Source organism: Saimiri boliviensis, chromosome 21 (assembly GCF_048565385.1).
Source record: "Saimiri boliviensis isolate mSaiBol1 chromosome 21, mSaiBol1.pri, whole genome shotgun sequence".
NCBI lineage: Eukaryota > Metazoa > Chordata > Mammalia > Primates > Cebidae > Saimiri > Saimiri boliviensis.
This window is the reverse complement of record NC_133469.1, coordinates 10,926,032-10,940,087: the sequence shown is the minus strand read 5'-3', so window position 1 is coordinate 10,940,087 and position 14,056 is coordinate 10,926,032. Positions and strand designations below refer to the sequence as shown.

Here is a 14,056-nt window from a genome sequence, read left to right as displayed (position 1 = left end):
TCACCATGTTGACCAGGATGGTCTCGATCTCTTGACCTCGTGATCCACCCGCCTCAGCCTCCCAAAGTGCTGGGATTACAGGCTTGAGCCACCCCGCCCAGCCAACAATACTAATTCTAACAGCAAATGTTAATGGGCACAGATGAAAACCACACATGGGTTCCAACGCCGATCTTTCAGCTTCTTCAATTTTGGTAATAAAAAGAAGATACTAACAAAAGCACTAAATTCCTTACAGACAATGACCAAGAAACCTATCTAATGAGGATCCTTGCCATCACCTTCCATGGCTCACTCAGTGTACCTTGGTTACTGCTTAAAGAATACATCATAAGCTAAAGGATTCCTCAAGTGGAAGAAGGGATCTTCTAACCCTAACCATGAGAACCACTGTGGGAATGAGAGGTTGAGAGCTTTCAAAAGATGATTTCTCAACTTCATTCCTTTGGGATATGTCACAGCCAGGAAGGGAGAAATTGGAAAAAGCAGCTTTCACAAGCTGCCAAATCCATGTCCTAGTCCCAGGGGATAATTAGCCAGTGAGGTTTTGCGGAGCTGATGTAATGTTGGCAGAGGCTAATGTTTTACGGTTGAACATGTAGCCTCTTGATATTTAGCTACAGGGCTAAAAGGAAATCATACCCATAACTCCACCACTTAGAAATGTGCGTCTTAAAAGTAATTTGTAAACTTCAACTGATCCATCTTTATCATGATTAGTTAAGAGCGTTTGTTAAACCATAAATTTTCTAAAATTTTATGTAACTATTTTGCTATGAGAAGAAATTTCTAAGTAACAGAGACAATTTAGAAAGCTTAAAGTAACAAACTAATTAGGAGAAAGGGGAGTTTTCCGAGGAGTAAAGTCTGCTCATGGCACTTTAATCCCACTGCCAGCACACCAAGTTTAAAGCCATCTGATGAGCTTATGAAAACAACTTTTGAGCCGGGTAAGGTGGCTCATGCCTGTAATCCCAGCACTTCGGGAGGTCGAGGCGGGCGGATCATGAGGTCAAGAGATGGAGACCTTCCTGGCCAACATGGTGAAACTTCGTCTCTACTAAAAATATGAAAATTAGTCAGATGTGGTGGCAGGCGCTTGTAGTTCCAGCTACTTGGGAGGCTGAGGCAAGAGAACTCTTGAACCCGGGAGGTGGAGATTGCAACAGGCCAAGATAGCACCACTGCACTTCAGCCTGGGTGACAGAGTGAGACTCCATCTCAAAAAAAAAAAAAGAAAAAGAAAAAAAGAAAACAACTTTTGAAACTGAGTACTCTAAGCCAAAAGTTTTCAGAAGTACCAAATCTCTCACAAAAAATTGTCAATCGTAGAAACCTTAGAAATATTCTGAATGCAGGAGGTAAGAATTAATGAACAAGGAGACGAAATACTAAAATATTAACACTCTTGATTTGAGTTTGGACTGTTAAACTTCAAAAACAATGCTTGCAGGCCAGGCCTGGTGGCTTGTGCGTGTAATCCCAGGACTTTAGGAGGCCAAGGCAGGTGAAACTCCTGAGGTCAGGAGTTCAAGACCAGCCTGGCCAACATGGTGAAACCCCTTCTCTACTAAAAATACAAAAATTAGCTGGCAGAGTGGTGTGTGCCTGTAATCCCAGCTATTAGGGAGGCTGAGGCAGGAGAATCACTTGAACCTGGGAGGCAGAGGTTGCAGCGAACCAAGATTGAGCCATTGCTCTCGAGCCTGGGCAACAAGAGCAAAGACTCTGTTTCAAACAAAATAAATTAATTTAAAAAAGAAAAGAAAGCCGGGTGCAGTGGCTCAAGCCTGTAATCCCAGCACTTTGGGAGGCTGAGGCGGGCGGATCACGAGGTCAAGAGATCGAGACCATCCTGGTCAACATGGTGAAACCCTGTCTCTACTAAAAAAAAAAAAAATACAAAAAATTAGCTGGGCATGGTGGCACGTGCCTGCAATCCCAGCTACTCAGGAGGCTGAGGCAGGAGAATTGCCTGAACCCAGGGGGCGGAGGTTGGGGTGAGCCGAGATCGCGCCATTGCACTCCAGCCTGGGTAACAAGAGCGAAACTCCGTCTCAAAAATAAAAAAAAAAGAAAGAAAAGAAATGCTTGCCACCTTTTTTTTTTAAAAAAGGTGAGTCCTTTCACTTAAATATGCTGCAATGATCTCCAAAGCCTGAACAAAATTAAGTACGTTAATAAAAAAGTCAAATCCCTAATCAGTAAGCCAAAATATACAGTATTTTAAAATATGTGCTAGCTCCTTAATAAGAGAACACTTTTGGCTGGGCATGATGGCTCACACTTGTAATCCTAGCATTTTCGGGAGGCCAAGGCAGGAGAATTACTTAAGCCAGGAGATTGAGACCAGCCAGGGCAACATAACAAAATCCTGTCTCTAGTTAAAGTAATTGTTTTATATTAAAAAGAGGCCAGGCATGGGGGCTCACACCTCTAATCCCAGCCCCTTGGGAGGCCAAGGCCGGTGGACCACCTGACGTCAGGAGATTGAGAACAGCCTGGCCAAGATGGCGAAACCCCATCTCTACTAAAAATACAAAAAAGTTAGCTGGACGTGGTGGTGCATACCGGTAGCAAGAGAATCACTTGAACGCAGGCGGTGGAGGTTGGCAGTGAGCTGAGATCATGCCACTGCACTCCAGCCTGGGCAACAGAGTGAGACTCCGTCTCTACAATAAAATAAAAAATAAAAGTTAAAAAGAGACAACTTCTGATCAACTTTGGGTAGAAGTGTATCCATTCAGGAATATGGATATGAAAACTCTGTGGTTTATATATCTCTGCAATTTCCCAAGAATTGAGAAGCATGTTTCTCAAAATAAATGGTGGGGAGGGGGAAGTCAGAGATGACCAAAAAAAAAAAAAAAAAAAGTCCTACCTACATTTTTTTTAATTTTTAACTTTTAGTCATTTAAAAAATGTACAGGTTTTTTTTTTTTTTTTTTTTTTTTAACCTATAGTCACCCTGTTGTGCTAACAAATACTAGGTCTCACTCATTCTTTTTAACACTTTTGGTACCCATTAAACATCCCCACTTCCCCTGCCTTTCATTATACTTCCCAGCCTCTGGCAACCATCCTTTTACTCTCCATTTCCATGAGTTCAATTGTTTTAATTTTCAGCTCCCACAAATAAGTGAGAACATGCCATATCTGTCTTTCTGTACTTGGTTTATTTCCCTTAACATAATGACCTCCAGTTCTATCCATGTTGTTGCAAATGATGAGATTTCATTCATTTTGGGGCTGAATAACATTCCATATGTCTATATACCACATTTTCTTTATCCATTCAGCTGCTGATGGACACTTAGGTTGCTTCCAAATCTAGGTTATTGTAAACAGTGCTGCATTAAATGTGTCAGTGCAGATATCTCTTTGATATACAGATTTTCTTTCTTTTGGGGTATACCCAGCAATGAAATTGCTGGATCATATGGTAGATCTATTTTTAGCTTTTTGAGGAAACTCCAAACTGTTCTCCATAGTGGTTGTACTAAATTACATTCCCACCAACAGTGTACAAGAGTTCCCTTCTCTCCACATCCTCACCAGCATTTGTTATTGTCTGTCTTTTGGATACAAGCCATTTTAGTTGGAGTAAGATGATATCTTACTGTAGTTTTGATTTGCATTTTTCTAATGATCAATGCTGTTGAGCACCTTTTCTATACTTGACTGCCATTTGTACATCTTCTTTTGAGAAATGTTTCAGATCTTTGCCCACCTTTTAATCACATTAGAATTTTTTCCCATAGAGATGTCTGCTATAGAGGTGTCTGAACTCCTTATGTATTCTGGTTACTAACACCTTGCCAGACGGGTAGTTTGCAAATACTTTCTCCTATTCTGTGGGTTGTCTGCTCACTTTGTTGATTGCCGTCTTGTTTTGCTGAAGCTTTTTAATTCTATGTGATCCCATTTGTCCATTTTTGCTTTGGTTGCCTGTGCTTGTGCAGGGTGTTACTCAAGACATCTTTGCCCTGTCCAATGTCCTGGAAAGTTTCCCCAAAATTTTCTTTTGGTAGTTTCATAGTTTGAAGTCTTAGATTTAAGTGTTTAATTCATTTTGATTTGATTTTTGCATATTGCAAGAGACAGGAATCTGGTTTCATTCTTCTGCATATGGATATCCAGTTTTCCCAGCACCATTTATTGAAGAGACTGTTCTTTCCCCAACGTATGTCCTTGACACTTTTGTCAAAAATGAGTTTACTGTATATGTATGGATTTATTTCTGTGTTCTCTATTCTGTTCCACTGGTCTTTGTGTCTGTTTTTATGCCAGTGCCATGCCTTTTTGGTCTCTACACCTCTGCAGTATAATTTTAGGTCAGGTAATCTGATTTCTCTAGTTTTGTTCTTTTTGCTTAAGACAGTTTTGGCTTTTCTGGGTGTTTTGTGATTCCATATAAATTTTAGGATTGTTTTTTCTATTTCTGTGAAGAATGTCATTGGTATTTTGATGGAGATTGCATTGAATATGTAGATTGCTTTGGGTAGATGAACATTTTAACAATGTTAAAATATTGATTCTTCCAATCAATGAACATGGAATATCTTTCCTTTTTGTATGTGTGTCCTCTTCAATTTCTTACATCAAAGTTGTTTTATTTCTTTTTTTTTTTCCCTAATATGGGTTGTCACCAAGCATCAATGTTTTAGTTTTCATTGTCCTTTTTAAATTGAGTTGGAGTCTCACTTTGTTGCCCAGGCTGGAGTGCAATGGCATGAACCCAGTGCACTGCAAGCTCCACCACCCAGGTTCAAGCAATTCTCTGTCTCAGCCTCCAAAGGAGTTGGGATTATAGACGCGAGCCACCATGCCGAGATAATTTTTGTGTTTTTTTTTTTAGTGGAGATGGGATTTCACCATGTTGGCCAGGCTGGTCTCAAACTCCTGACCTCAAGTGATCCACCTGCCTCAGCCTCCCAAAGTGCTGGGATTACAGACATGAGCCACCACACCCAGTCCCTCCTACCTCTTATAAAGGAATGGTTTGTGCTTGCTCTTCAGGGAAATATTTCTTTGGAGAAATAACCAGGTTGAAGGACCTGGACACAGAATGAAATGGCTTTCTTCTCAATCTCTTCAATATCTTATATTCATTTCTTTCATTCATTAACATACACTTATTTAGCATTTACTATGTATCAAGCCCCCTACTAAGATCCTGGATATAAAATGCTAAAACCATAGTAAGATACCTGCCTTTGTAGCATTTTCAGTCTAGTAAAAGAAATACACATTAAACAACCCCCAAAAATCTCATAGAATAATCACGTAGGAGGCTGGGTGTGGTGGGTCATGCCTGTAACCCCAGGACTTTGGGAGGCTGAGTCAAGCAGATCTCTTGAGGCCAGGAATTGGAGACCAGCCTGGCAACACGGCAAAACCCTATCTCTACTAAACATACAAAAATTAGCTGGACGTGGGTGGTGGCATGCGCCTGTAATCCCAGTTACCAGGTGGCTGGGGCACAAGAATCGTTTGAACCCAGGAGGCGGAGGAACCTAGAAAGCCAAGAGAGTGAATGGAACCTAGAAAGCAAAGAGAAAACAGCAGCAGGTAAAGTTCAAGAGGTAGGCAGAACAGAGAAAACGGAGCCATGCATATCAGAAAACTCGCCTGCCAGTATATGAGAACAAATATTGACTGCAGGACTAGATATTATTTAACCTCTTATTCTGAACTACCTAAAACAGAATATAATCCCTGTGCAGATAGCGACCACATTTTCGGTAGATTCTCAAACACCTTTCATGCAACATCTAGCACATGACAAATTCTGTACATACACACATATATACACTGTTTCCTCAAACTCAAACTTTTCCAGAAACATCCAAACTACCTACCTACCTTAGTTGGGATTAAACCTATGTTTAGTAACTGTGAGTCAGTTGACCAAAAGCCTACATGCAAGAGGATCTTCAGGATAAAACAATGGAAGACTATTTGCAAACATCTCAGGGACTGACTTAGCTGATATAAAACTTAACTGTTTCTGGTACAAAAAAAAAAGAGAAAAAAAGCAAACAAAAAAAAGAAGTTTCTGGGCTAGGCACAGTGGCTCACACCTGTAATCCCAACACTTTGGGAGGCCGAGGTGGGTGGATCATTTGAGGTGAGGAGTTTGAGACCAGCCTGGCCAACATGGTGAAACCCAGTCTCTAATAAAAATACAAAAATTACCTTAGTGTGATGGCAAGCACCTGTAATCCCAGCTACTCAGAAGGTTAAGGCAGAGAATTGCTTGAACCTGGGAGGTGGAGGCTGCAGTGAGCCAAGATCACACCACTGCACTTCAGCCTGGGTGACAGAGCAAGACTCCATCTCGAAAATTAAATAAATAAATAAACTTTTTTTTAACGTTTCAGAAAGCCTTCTCAAAAGAGAAGAGAAGAAGCAAGGGAACTTTTTTTCTTACCAGAGCCAACAAGGACCTTCACACAGCAAATGTTCCTGCGCTAAAGATATACAGGTTTAATTTTAATTCCAACCCACAGAAACTATTAGCTACAACGGAAAAAATGTCTAGTGTATGCTTATGGCAAAACACGCTAGAAGTTTTGCTTAGTTTCAAACATATGACACTGGTTTTGGACACAGGTGTCAGAAATATTACTACACGTAATTCCAAATAGCATCCCTTCTAATCCTTGTGAACAGGTACAAGAGTCACAGTTAAAAACAAGGAAGCTTCTATGCAAAGGTAAGGTCTTGTCTTACAAACTTTTTTTTTTTTTAATGTCAAACTTATTTTTCAAAAAATAAGGCCATTCCTATGCAGAAACAAGGTCTAAGACAACATGATTTTTTTCTTTTTTTCTTTTCTTGGCGACAGGCTCTCACTCTGTCACCCAGGCTGGAGTGCAGTGGCACAATCACGGCTCACTGCAGCCTTGACTTCCTGGCCTCAAGCAATTCTCCTGCCTCGGCCTTCCGAATAGATGTGACTACAGGATGTACACTACCACACCTGGCTAATTTTTTATTATTTGTGGAGATGGGGGTCTCACTATGTTGCCCAGGCTGGTCTTGAGGTCCTATTGCTCCTCAAGCAATCCTCTTGCCTTGGCATCCCAAAGTGCTGGGATTACAGGTATGAGCCACTATGCCCATCCCCTTAATATACATATTTTAAGAGAAGAAAAAGTTGGATGATTTTTTTGTTTGTTTGTTACATTCATGTTGTAGTGTTCTCACAGGGAAAGACAAAACAGGAAGGGAAGGAGGACTAAAAAGTCAAGCAGGCTAAGTACTGGGAAATGGATCAAAGGAACCTAGACAAGTTAGAACAGCCTATCAAGAGCTAACATACAGGGTCTGAAAAGGGCTTGACGTTCACATGAAAGGAATATAGGATAGTGGTATAAACAGGAGAGATTCTTAAGCCAAGCCAGCTGGGTACAATCTTAGCTGTACCACATACCAAGTATATAGCATTGAAAAGGTTTCAAATCCACTTTGTCCCTCAATTTCCTTATCTGTAAAATGGGGTAAGACCATCCATCTCACATAGTTGTTGCAAAGAGTAAGAATTAATATACATAAGGAGCTTGGTATACTGTCTGGCACACTGCAATGTTGTGATTTATAATAAACATGTGTTTGGTCTTTGTCCTCATTCCTGGCACTGAGGTCCTAAAGTTGGACCTTGAAATTTCTTAATGATAATAATAAAGGTAAAAGGAGTTTTTTTTTGTTATTCCTAACAGGTCCCTTTCAATCATACCTGAGTTTATGTTAATAAGCTGACTATGGAAAGCCCTTAAGGTGAGGGCTGGTTGCCAGGGAAAACAATCATGTGATCAGAGGATTAAAACTTGCAGCCCAGGCCGGGCGTGGTGGCTCAAGCCTGTAATCCCAGCACTTTGGGAGGCTGAGGCGGGTGGATCACAAGGTCAAGAGATCGAGACCATCCTGGTCAACATGGTGAAACCCCGTCTCTACTAAAAATACAAAAAATTAGCTGGGCATGGTGGCGCATGCCTGTAATCCCAGCTACTCAGGAGGCTGAGGCAGGAGAATTGCCTGAACCCAGGGGGCGGAGGCTGCGGTGAGCCGAGATCGTGCCATTGCACTCCAGCCTGGGTAACAACAGCGAAACTACGTCTCAAAAAAAAAAAAAAAAAAAAAAAAACTTGCAGCCCTACTGTACTCTGACTTCTAGGGAGGCAAGAGGGGTTGGAGATTGACCTACTCACCAATGGCCAATGATGTCACTGATCATGCCTACATAATGAAGACTCCATAGAAATCGAAAAGTACAGGGTTCAGAGAGCTTCCAGACTGATAGACCCAGGCAGTGATGGGAGAATGGTTTGTCCAGAGAAGGCATGGGAGCTCCACAAAACCCCCCTCACAGCTCACCCTATGCTTGTCTCCCATTTGTCTGTTCCTGAGTTATATCCTTTAAAATAAAATGATAAATTTAAGTAAAGGGCTTTTTTTAAGTTCTGCAAGTCATTCTAACAAATTCTAGGAGGAGGTTGTGGAAACCTCCGATTTGTAGCCAAGCCAGACGGAAACTGAATAAACCTGAGGACCCGCCACTATGGATTGGCATCTGAAGTTGGGGGAAGTCTTGTGAGCCTGAGCCCTTAACCTGTGGGGTCTGCACTAACACCAGGGAATTAGTGTCAAAACTGAGTTAAACTGTAGAACACCCAGTTGGTGTCCAGATGATTGGAGAAATGGTTGTTGGTGAGCAAAAAACCCCCGCACACCTGATATCATCAGCGGTGAAGTGTTGAAAGGAGAAGTAGAGTAAAAAAAAAACAAACCGCAAAACAGTATCAGCTGGCCAGGTACAGTGGCTCATGCCTGTAATCCCAGCACTTTGGGAGGCCGAGGTGGGCAGATCACCTGAGGTCGGGAGTTCAACACCAGCCTGACCAACATGGAGAAACCCTGTCACTATTAAAAATACAAAATTAGCCAGGCGTGGAGGTGAATGTCGGTAATCCCAGTTACTTGGGAGGCAGAGGCAGGAGAATCGCTTGAATCCGGGAGGTAGAGGTGGTGGTGAGCCAAGATCATGTCACTGCACTCCAGCCTGGGCAACAAGAGCAAAACTCCATCTCAAAACAACACAACACAAAACAAAACAAAACAACAGTGTCTATTTTTCCTCTTCATGTACTGTAAACTCTAAGGGTTAGCTATTATTAAATATATTTATTTTTGCTGGAATTCTTACAAAATCCACTTAGAATTCCATATTCCAGAAATATACCTCTTTTATGTCTTTGTGATTTTTGTTTTGGAGGCTTTTGGTGGTGGTGGTGGTGGTGGTGGTGGTGGTAGTGGTGTTGTTTTTGGTTTTTAAGCAAGGTCTCTCACTCGGTCGCCCAAGCCGGAGTACAGTGGCAGGATCTCAGCTCACTGCAACCTCTGCCTTCCAGTCTAAAGAGATGCTTCTGCTTGGTCTCTTTTAATAAAGTTAGTCTAGGCTGTGCTTAATTTAAAAAAAAAAAAAGTGTCCACCTGTGGGGCAGAATTTTAAATGGAAAACTACCTGAGTTTAGACTTGGTGGAACCTGAGAAATAAGTGAGAATGGGTACATGGGGGTAGAAGGAAACTCAGGGCAACCTATTGAGATGGTCCTTCTCACTTAGAGATTATCCTCTAGAATTTTTCTCAAACCTTTGAAAGTTTTGTGTAATATTTTATTTAGACAGCTCACTTCTTGGCAAGAGACCAGGGTTGAGAGACAAAGGTGATGTAGGTAGAAAAGAAGCTCATAAACTTGGTTTTGTTTTAACATTACCTAGTAATGCTGCCCGCTCTTCTCATGCTTGCTTACTTCCTTCAGGAGTCATTTTAACTCCAACTTCCTTATGCCCAAACTAGCTCAAAGCACTCCAAAGTGGAGGTGAAAGGCAATCACCCTGATCTGTTTTACCCAATTTGAGACATTTTTCTGTTGTACACAAAAGCAAAAAAGCAACAGAATGTTCCATTAACTTAAAAAAGCTTTAGAATAATCACACCTACTCATGGGTTCTGAAAAGTACAGTAACAGGCTGGTACAAAGGCCTAAGAGAAGAGCCTGAGTCAAAGTGATCAATCTAGTTTCACTTTGGAAACAGGACAGAAAAGTGGAGATAGTAACTAACAACAGCTTCTGAAGTTGGGGGAAGTCTTGTGAGCCTGAGCCCTTTACCTGTGGGGTTTGCACTAACTCCAAGGAGTTAATGTCAAAACTGGGTTAAACTGCAGAATACCCAGTTGGTGTCCAGATGGTCGGAGAATTGGTTGGTGGTGAGGAAAAATAACCCACACATCAACATCAGAGTCCATAAGGTAAATTTTATAATAGTCATTGACCTTATAATAATAAGAGATGAGAATTTTAACCTGAAGGTCATTTTAAGCTTACAACAACTAGAGATAATTTTGTAAGTTTTAAAAACGAACATTATTGAACTTCAATTCAGACACAATAAACTTCACCCAGTGTACACAATTCAATGCATTCTGACAATTGCATATACCTATGTAACTACGACAATCAAGAGCTATATTTTCACCCCTAGAGTGTTCTTGTGTCCCTCTGCACTCAATTTTTCCTTCCACTTCCAGCCCCACACAATCACTGATCTGCTATTACTCCAGAGAAACCTGAGTTTTTTCTTCAGTTTAAAAAACTGAGGGCCGGGCGCGGTGGCTCAAGCCTGTAATCCCAGCACTTTGGGAGGCCGAGGTGGGCGGATCGCAAGGTCAAGAGATCGAGACTATCCTGGCCAACATGGTGAAACCCCGTCTCTACTAAAAATACAAAAATTAGCTGGGCATGGTAGCGCGTGCCTGTAATCCCAGCTACTCAGGAGGCTGAGGCAGGAGAATTGCTTGAAACCAGGAGGCGGAGGTTGCAGTGAGCCGAGATTGTGCCACTGCACTCCAGCCTAGCGCCTGGCGACAGAGTGAGACTCTTGTCTCAAAAAAAAAAAAAACAAAAAAAAACAAAACAAAACAAAAAAACTGAGATACAATTCACATACTATAAAATTCAATCATTCAGAGTGCATAATTCCATAGTTTATCACCAGTATCCAATTCCAGAGCATTTTCGTTGCTCCCAAAATAAACCCTATCTCCATCAGTAATCACTCTCCATTTCTTATTCTGGACATTTCACTTAAATGGAATCATACAATGTATGGCTTTCTGTCTCTATCTTCTTTCACTTGGAAATTTTTTTTTTTTTTTGAGACAGAGTTTCACTCTTGTTGTCCACAATGGAGAGCAGTGGCACGATCCTGGCTCACCACAACCACCGTCTCCGGGGTTCAAGCAATTCTCCTGCCTCAGCCTCCCGAGCAGCTGGGATTACAGGCATGTGTGACCACACCTCACCAATTTTGTACTTTTAGCAGAAATGGGATTTCTCCATGTTGGTCAGGCTGGTCTCGAACTCCCAACCTCAGGTGATCTGCCCACCTGGGCTTCCCAAAGTGCTGGGATTACAGTCATGAGCCACCATATGCTCGGCCCTTGGGAAATGTTTTTAAGGTTCATTCATTTATTCCTTTTAGGACCGAGTCTCATTCTGTCACCCAGGCTAGAATGCAGCGGCTTGATCTCCATTCACTGCAAACTCCATCTCCCAGTTCAAGCAATTGTTGTGCCTCAGCCTCTCGAGTAGTACAGGCACACGCCACCATGCCTGGATAATTTTGTATTTTTAGTAGACACAGAGTTTCACCATGTTACCCAGGCTGGTGTCGAATTACTGGGCTCAAGCCATCCACCTGCCTTAGCCTCCCAAAGTGCTGGGATTACAGGCCTGAGCCACTGCTCATAGCTAAGGTTCATTCATTTTATAACATATATCAACAGTTATTTCTTTTTATGAGTGCATAATATTCTACTGTATAGCTATATCATATTTTATTCATTAACTGAAGGACATTTGGGTTGTTTCCACTTTTTAGCTATTCTGAATATGCTGCTATGAATATTTATGTGTGCATTTTTACAAGGACAAATGTTTTCAATTTTCTAGGGTATTTATCTAGAAGTGGAATTGCTAGGTCACAGGATCTATGTTTAACTTTTTGAAAAGCTGCCAAATTGTCTGCAGTTTTTAAATTAAACTTTTCATTTTGAGATAATTACAGATTCACATGTAGCTATAAGAAATAATAAAAAGAGTTCATGTATCCTTTATTTAGTTTCCTCCAATGGTAACATCTTACAAAACTATACTACAATATTACAACCAAAATACTGGCACTGATAGAGTCAACATACACATTTCCATCACTCTAAGGATCCCTCATGCTGATCTTTTATAGCCACATTCACTTCTAGCCCCACACCATTCACAGGCCCTGACAATATGAATAATCAATTTGTACTTCATATCTTTGTCATTTCAAGAATGTTGTATAAACAGAATCATACAATATGTAATGTTTTAAGATTTGCTTTTTTCGTTCAGAATAATTCTCCAGAGTCATTCAGAGTATTGTATTTCTCAAAAGTTTGCCCCTTATTTGAGACGGAGTCTCGCTCTGTCTCCCAGGCTGTGGCTGAGTGCAGTGGTGCAATCATGGCTCACTGCAATCTCTACCTCCTAGGTTCAAGCAATTCTCCTGCTTCAGCCTCCCAAGTACCTGGGACTATGGGTACCCTCCACGATGCCAGGTCAATTTTTATATTTGTAGTAGTGATGGGGTTTTACCATGTTGGCCAGGCTGTTCTCCAACTCCTGACTGCAAGTGATCCACCAACCTCAACCTCACAAAGGGCTGGGATTCCCAGCTTCAAATGAATTTTTGTGTAAGGTACAAGGTAAGAGTCAATGTTCTATTTCCCCTTCTCTTTTAATTTTTTTTAACATACAGATAGTCAGTTCTTTCCTGGTTTCTTAAGTGTTTATAGCCAGTTCTTTTCTGGTTTGTTAAGTTTTTATTTAAACCAGAGCTAGAAAATAATTAAAGTAACTCTACCTCTCAACACTCAAAACCACTACCATGACACAATCCTGCCATTTCCGTAGAAGAGAAAATCCCCACACCTTCCCCTCAGGTCAGAGGGCGCAGGACTGAGCAGTAAGCTCCATTAGTTTGCAGGAGTTGTTCAACTTCTAGACAATGGAAAATGTCTTTCTCTGAAGTTACTATACGAGTTCACACTGAAGGGAAAGAAGAGAGTGAGCCTTTTTCCCCAAGATGCTGTGAGATGTGTTGGATTTACTCTCACTCATAACTGTGCAGGATGGTTGTTTTCATTCAGAATAGTCTTGTTTTGAGGCAGGGTCTCACTCTGTCACCCGGGCTGGGGCGCAGTAGCATGGTCTCAGTTCACTGCAACCTCTGCCTCCCGGATTCAAGCAATTCTCCTGACTCAGCCTTCCGAGTAGCTAGAATCAGAGGTACACATCACCATGCTGGGCTAATTTTTTTTATTTTTAGTACAGACTGGGTTTCACCATGTTGGCCAGGCTGGACGCCAACTCCTGACCTCAAGTGATCCCCTCCTCACCCTCTCAAAGTGCTGGGATTACAGACGTGAGCCACCGGTTTTCAGGATGGCTGAAAACTTCAGTAGAACCAAGTAACAGTGGCCTTGAGCAACACAGAGGGATAGCATAGGAGTTCCAAAGATCAGTAGTTTGAAAATCAGGTCATGGGGAGTCCACACTATATGATCTTGGGTAAGTCACTTAACGTTCTTAGCCCTCTGTTTGTTATCAGGTCATGTCTAAGATCCCTATCCACTTAAACATTCTACAATGCCAAAAATAGGCCTATTTGTTCTTTCTTAGAAAAATCAAGAAAAATGCAAAAAAAAAAAAGTTGTCAAATTGTGAACCTTTATCTAACACAGAGCACTATATTAGAAGTAGGTTTTCTTTGTTGTTTCCTGTTTTACCCTATTTTTCCATACTAATTAGACATCATATAAATCCAACACATCTCACAGCATCATGGGAAATAAAAATAAAATATATTTTGGAACTGAACTTCTCATCTTTAATATGCATGTGACAATCTTCTTTTGAGACAGGGTCTTACTTTGTGGTCCAGGTTGAAATAC

The 14,056-nt window shown here is 41.3% G+C and overlaps 1 protein-coding gene across 6 annotated transcripts in view; it reads right to left on the bottom strand.

The window, feature by feature from the left end:
• Nucleotides 1-14,056, bottom strand: part of MRTFA (myocardin related transcription factor A) — a 217,819-nt gene that overhangs the window by 95,791 nt on the left and 107,972 nt on the right. The window lies entirely within an intron of this gene.